This window comes from Myotis nattereri (assembly GCF_964212035.1).
Source record: "Myotis nattereri genome assembly, chromosome: 16".
Taxonomy (NCBI): Eukaryota; Metazoa; Chordata; class Mammalia; order Chiroptera; family Vespertilionidae; genus Myotis; species Myotis nattereri.
The window spans coordinates 43,225,751-43,233,205 of record NC_138091.1 but is presented as its reverse complement, the minus strand read 5'-3'; positions in this window follow the sequence as shown (position 1 = coordinate 43,233,205).

Genomic DNA, 7,455 nt, shown 5'->3' with positions numbered 1-7,455 from the left:
AAGCCTTTTGTTTCTGTGAAGATTTCCAAGTCTGTGAAAACAGATGTTAGTGTTCGTATGCAGGGAAAGACCCAAGGTACGCACTTCTAGAAATTCCAGTAGAAATTCCCCGAGTCTGGGGTACCAGCTTCTGTCCTGATGGAATGCTGACTGTCTTCTCACTGCACATGGTGTGTGTGCACCAGGGACAGGCGCTCCTCTCAGACAGCCTAGGCTTGTGCCTCAGTAAAGCTGCCATTGTGAAAGGAAGCCACACAGAGAATAAAGAGATCTTATTTGATGAGAATCAGTAAAAAGTCTGGCTCTGATTCAGAATTCTAATTCAAGAATGCCAAATTCTAAACTTTTATATTTATAATCTTTTTTTAACCCTAACCTAAGGGTATGTTTTTATTGACATTTTCGAGAGAGAGAGGGAGAGAGATTCATCAGTTGCCTCCTGTACTTGCCTCTAAGTGGTATCAAACCTGAAACCTAGGTATGGGCCCTGACTGGGAATCAAACCCGCAACCTTTTGGTGTATGGGATGACGCTCCAACCAGCTGAGCCACCCAGCTAGGGTTCTTTTGATATTTTATTGTTTTTTAAAATATGTCTTTATTTCAGAGAGGAAGGAAGAGAGAGAGAGAGAGAGAGAGACATCAATGATGAGAGAGAATGATGGATTGGCTGCCTCCTGCATGCCCTCTACTGGGGATCAAGCCCACAACCCGGGCAGTGCCCTGACCAGAAATTGAACCATGACTTCCTGGTTCATAGGTCAGTGCTCAACCACTGAGCCATACCAGCTGGGCAATTTCTAATCACTTTTAGAACTTGAGGAGGGCACACGTAACTCTTGTGGTATTAACCGTAAAGCAGTTGTCCTAAGGTTATTAAAAGGCAGACAGAAACTTCCCATGGAATACCTGTGTAAGACTTCCTTGATTTTTATATTTGTACATGAATCCAGACCTGGAGTGGAACCTCGCCATCTTTCCAACATAAGAGCTAAGTGAGTTACAGTTATTCACCCAGAATTCGGTTCATTAATACAGTGTAGGGGTTAAGAGCCTAGGCTTACATCCTGGCTCTGCTGCTTCATGTGAACGTCACTTAACCTCTCTTGTGCCTTAGTTTTCTCATCTGTAAAATGGGGATAATAGTACTTACCTTATAAGGATGTTACAACTATCAAATTTCATAGTACATAGAAAGTTCTTAGAACAGCTTCTGATACTCAGTAAATGTTAGATACTTACTTTCCTTGAATTTTCAGAACACTAGGCAGAAAGACCGTTAACACACTTCCTTGATGACCAACAGCTGGATTCCCCCGACCACTTTTAGGTGCGATGTTAGCTCGGATGCCCCGGGAACCTGGCTGCAGCGGTGTGGAAAGGCACCTCCTCTCACCCTGCGGGAAACGGGCAAGAGAACGGACTAGAAATGGGGGAGGCCACACGCTCCACCGGGAGTAGTCACCACCTGCCTGGTTCTGCCCCACGCCCCATCCCTGAGGGCCATCTCCGGAAAGCACGGGTGGAGTTCACACATGCTGTGGAATTCTGTCCGTTGTTGAAGGACAGCTATTTGACCTCTTATCGGTAAAGGCGGAGAAGTGCCTCGTGGAGTTTCGGGGGGTCACAGGGTGTGTAAGCATCTGCCTGGGAGCTGGCACAGGGCAGGTGCTCAGTCATCGACGGCGCCCTTGCTGTGCTTCTTGTTGGGGCCTCCCTGGGCTTGAGGTCTCTCCTTAGAGCAAGGGCAGTGGGGCGGGCTGTCGGGGAAGGAGCACCTGTCTGCTCTAGTGCAGAAAGGCGTCCTCGGCTCCAGCACACAGGGCCGTTAACTCGGGGTTGAGACGCCGGAGGGCGCCCTGCCGAGTTAGCAAAAGGCAGCGCCCCTCCAGATCGCGCCGCCTGCGTCTGGGGTCCAGCCGGGCCGCGCGGGGGCGCCCCCTAGCGGCCGCCGGGGGCCTCGCTCCGTCCCAGGCTCGGCGGCGGCGGCGGCGCACACGTGACCGCGCTGGGGGCCTGCAGCCGCTGTCACTCAACGAGAGAGAAGCAAGATGGCGGCTGGGGGTGATGCGCTGAGGGCCCGTAATTCCCTCCACCGACCCGCCCTCCCGCCCGGCCCCGGGGGCCTTTCCACCCGCCCCGGCACCCCCACCGCCACCTCGCCGCCCTCCGCTTCCCTTCTCCCCGCCTCGGCTCCGACGTGAGGGGCCGGCGGTGCAGCCGCACAGGCAGCCCGCGCTCCCGCCACGTTCAGACGCGACCCAGCGGCAGGTTCCGCTCGCGGCACCGCGGCGGCCGCGGGGGCAGATGGGCGGCGGCCCGGGCTGCGGCGACGCCCCCGGCGGCCTTAAGGGGACTGAGAGTTTAGGCAGGTCCCCCCTCCCCTCCCCTCCCGCTCGCCCAAGGTTTGAAGTTGCGCTGAGGACGCCTCAGTGGGTCGGGGGTGCCTGTGGGTCCCGGTTGGTCTTCATCCCTGAGCGCCGCGGGGCTCCGGCCACAGGAGCAGGTGGACGGCCGATGAAAGGGCAAAGCAGGAGCCAAACCAACCAACGTGGCAGCGCACCCGCTTCGAAGTCATTGTGGCAAAATCCAAAACAAAAGTAAGGCGTCGCGGGCTCAGGCGGCTGTTGGGTCCCCGCTGCGGGGGCCGGAGGTGCGGTGATCTTGCAGCCGCACCTGCTGAAGACGGGCTTCCGCACCGACTTCCGAGCACATGGCCAAGTATTGGGGGCCTTCCTAGAAACGACTTCTCTTTTTATCCAATTTCAAGGGATCAAAGCCCTTCCTGGGTCTGTAATAAGTTCCTCCCTGGTGACTCCCTCCAGTTTACTCAGGGTCTCTCCAGGCTGGTGCGGAGATGCATTTTTTAAAAAATATATCTTATTGATTTTTTACAGAGAGGAAGGGAGAGGGATAGAGAGTTAGAAGTATCGATGAGAGAGAAACATCGATCAGCTGCCTCCTGCACACTCCCCAGTGGGGATGTGCCCGCAACCAAGGTACATGCCCCCGACTGGAATCGAACCTGGGACCCCTCAGTCTGCAGGCCGCCGCTCTATCCACTGAGCCAAACCGGTTAGGGCGAGATGCATTTAAAACAAAACAAAACAAAACAAAAACACACAATTACTGCTTTGTGTTAAATATGGTAGTTGCATGTTCCTGAATTATGAAGAAAGCATAACTTTTGGCAATATTCTATAAGACTTTTTCTTTATGTTTTTAAAATATATATATTTTTTTATTGATTTCAGAGAGAGGGAGAGAAACAAATGATGAAAGAGAATCATTGATTCTATTGGGGATGAAGCCAGCAACCAGGGCATGTGGCCTGACCTGGAATCCAACGGTGACCTCGTGGTTCATGGGTCCACGTTCAACTATTGGGCCACACTGGCTGGGCTCTTTAAATGCTTGTTAACCTGGATTAACTAGGAATCCCGTTTTAAGAGTACTTGTATTTGAGGAAATAGAATCTATAAAAACGAAGGTGTGTCATTTGTTTTTCTCCAAAAGAGACTAGGGTAGCCCTGGCCCTATACTTATTAGAGAAGTATCAGTATTAAGCCGAGTGTAACCCCACTTAGACGGTCCTAACAGAAAAAAGTCACTTCTTATTCCCAGAATGAAAGACCCGTAGAGACTGGTTTACACTATCCCAGGGCATTTTGGCTAACGTTAACTTCTCTTTGAAGGCCTAGCAAATAATATTTAGGATTGATAGCTGTGTATATGCTGAGTTAAATTAAAATTTGTGGTTGGGTTTCCTTTTTTGTTTTATTTATTTACTAGAGGCTCGATGCACGAAATTTGTGCAAGGGCTCGGCCCTCGCAGCCGCGGCTTTGTCTGGAAGGTCAGCGGAAGGACGTCTGGAAGGTCATTTGGCTGTCTGGTCTAATTAGCATATTACACTTTTATTATTGTAGATTGTAATATATATTTTTTATTGATTTCAGAGAGAGAAACACCAATGATGAGAGTGAATCATTGCTCACCTTCCTCCTGCATGCCTCCTACTGGGGATTGAGCCCAAAACCCGGGCATGTGCCCTGATTGGGAATCGAATCGTGACCTCCTGGTTCATAGGTTGACGCTCAACCACTGAGCTGCTCCACAGTTTAAAAAAAAACCACCTTGCATATTTATGTACTTACATGACATTTTGTTTTTCTTAACACTCAGTTAACCTTGTATATACTTGTCCTATCTTTATATGAAATTAAAGGTTGTATATGTTTATATTAATCTTATATAACCTGCATCTCCTAGCAGAGTGTCTTGCATGTAGCAGTAGCAGATGCTCATCAAAGATTGGTGGGATAAACGATTGTTAGTAGGTGAGAACTTATAATAGATGAAGGTTTGATCATCTTCCGTGGGTGTTATAACTAAATATTTTGGATTTGGGAAACTAAAAATTTTTCTAATTACATTTTGATAGGCAGTTTGACCAGTGAATGTTTTTAGTAGCAGAATTAGTGTGTTTTGAGCTGCTATTTCATATTGCTTGCCATGCATTTTCCTTTCTTTACTGGATGTGGTGTTAACTTGTTGGATGCTTTACTTTTCAAACACATAATTTCTCAAGATTATGGTAAAAGCGCACATCATAGTGACCGGTTGTTCAGTTGTTCTGCCATTCGGTCTATTTGCATATTAGGGTTTTATATATATAGATAGAATAAACTTGCTTAATTAGACCTGCTTTCTGATTTAGCTAACCTTTTTCCAGCCCAGTGAAGCACCCCAACTTCTCTTTCAGGTAACTGTCAGCAACACAGCAGTAAATATCAACACAAAGCAGATTATTATTGTAGATCATGCAGGGAGGACAAAGGGTAAAATATTTCACTGCAGCAGTGTTTGACTATATTCTGTGCAGTGAGAAAACCTGAAGTCATTTTCAAGGTCCACCATTTCTTACTTCTTTTCAGCTGGGTCAAGTTTCTAAACTTTCTAAATCTCCGTTTTCCTAATGAAAAGAAAATAGGATTCTACTGAGTCTCCTATCTACCTACTCCAGGACTTCTGTGAGGATCAAATGAGATGAGGCATGTGAAAACGCTTCACAAACATCTGGTTAAAGTGTAAAATGTTTGCACCTGGCTATAAAGCAAGTCATGTTCCTGAGCTGAAGAAACTCCAAGGAGGCTAGTCGCTAGGAAGAGGAAGCCAGCAATTGCTACGTGACGTCATTACCTGGCGCCCACAGCAACCGTTTCCTGGCTGGGCTGGGCTGTGGGCCACATTTTGCACCAGAGGGTCTTGGCACACTGGCTGTGATTTGGTGGGGTATTGCTCTGGGGTGGTGGTGAGGCCTGTGTCCCACTTGGGGAAAGCTGAGTGTTGGTCTGTGGGTGTCAGGTTCGCAGTGCTGTTTCTTTTTAAATGGCCTGTGCGCATCATGGCAGCTCCTGCATTGAGCGTCTGCCCCCTGGTGGTCAGTGTGCGTCATAGCTACTGGCCGGACGGTCGGATGGACACAGGCTTTTATATATATAGATGCTGGCTTTAACACCATAAGTGTTGTCTTCTTCTTCTTCTTCTTCTTCTTCTTCTTCTTCTTCTTAAAGAGAGGAAGGGAGAGAGGAGAGGAGAGGAGAGGAGAGGGGAAAGAGGAAGAGGAAGAGGAAGAAGAAGAAGAAGAAGAAGAAGAAGAAGAAGAAGAAGAAGAAGAAGAAACATTAATGTGAGAGAGAAACATCGATCTGACCAGCTGTCCTCACATAAGCCCCAACCAGGAACCAAACCCACAACCCGGGTGTGTACCCTGACTGGGAATTGAACCTGCCACCTTTTGGTGCACAGGACGATGCTCCAACCAACTGAGCCACACTGGCCAGGGCTTTTAGGTGCCTTCTCCATGTATGCTCACAGGGTAGAGCTCAGAAAAGCAGCTGTTACTTTTCTAGATTAATGGCTGTGTTGAATGGCGGGGGAGGAGGGAACGCACGAATATTTTTCCATACCATTGTAAAGGGTGATTCACTTGGTTTCAGACTCTCTTTCCCAAAACGAATTGCTCACCCTCCAAAACCCCACCTCTAGACATTTTGCAGACATCACTGATTCCGTGGTAGCCCCTGTCTAATAGAGTGGTAAATTAAGAATCAGACACGGATCCTACGAATTTTGAGGAAATGGCAACATCTTAGAACTGTAAAGTGTGTCCGCCTCCCCACCACCCTAACTGCTGTCCATTTTGTAGGTCAGCTGCTTTGCTTAGCAGTACGGCCCAGAGGAGGAAGAATGTCTCTCCTATTTCAGCTTTGAGGGGTTCAGATTGCCCGAACTGGACTAGCATTTCTGAATTTCCTGGGATGCCAGGCTCTGTGGATTCCTTGGGAAGCTCTGCAGCACCTCCCAAATTCCCACCTCATTTAAAACCCCTACCACCCCCGTCCCTGGGCTGCTGGTGTCTGGAGCCACAGGGTCTACAGCTCAAATCCTTCCTCACTGTGAGGGGAGGGGAGGCTTAGTGGGAGGTGGTTGGTCCCTGGTGATTCTGGGAAAAGGCTCACTCTTCTGCAGCCGCTCAGAACAATGGTAACAAAGGTTGCCTAAATAAAGGTTGGAACCTGAGGCGGGGGAGGGGTGTTTGGTTGCTAAGGGGCACATGCATGACACAGATGCCAATTGTGACAAGGCTGCCAATTGTTGGGCTTCCGTTCAGTGCCTGGGTCCCTCGCTGTGGCCCACTCACCTGGATCACTCGTGCCCTACTCACCCTCCTCACCTGGGTTGCTCTCTGTGACCCACTTCCCTGAGTCCCTCGTTGTGACCCACTTGGCTGGGTCGCTCGCTATGCCCTGGACCTCTGCTTGTCATGTCTGGGCTGCACCTCTGGGCCCCATGGCCCCTGTGTATGTGGCAGCTGTTGTGGCTGCTGGTCCAGGCAGCTCAGCCTTCAGAGTTGACCCTGGACCCTGTCCTGCTGACCTCCATCCCCTCGGGCCCAACCGAGCCCTGGCCTTTGGATCAGCAAACCCCCCCACCTGAGACTTCAGATGCCTTAAAAGAAGTTCAATCTCTGTTACTCCGACAAGAAGACTCGGCTCTGCCTACAGAAGCCCCTGAGGAAGTGAGACACCCTCCAGCCCTTCGGGAGGCCCCAGCTCAGCAAGCCGAAGCCTCTTCAACCCGGGCGGAGACGTCAGCTCAGTTCCCACCCCAACAAGGGGCCTCAGCTCGGCCTGCAGTGTCCTCTGAGCCACTGAAACCTTGGTCAGTCCACCAAGGAATTCCAGATCAGCATCCCATCCCGGCTGAAAATGTCGAATCTTCGACCCAGTGGAAGAGCTCGCTTCTGCCTCAAGTGCCTCTTGCCGGTGTAGAACCTTCTTCAGTCCATCAGAAGGGGGGGGCTCAGCCTCCAAAATCCTCTGTAGATGTTGCAACTCCACCTTCGGTCCATCATGAGGTGGCAGTCTCACCTGTAGGTTCGGGTGAAGCTCA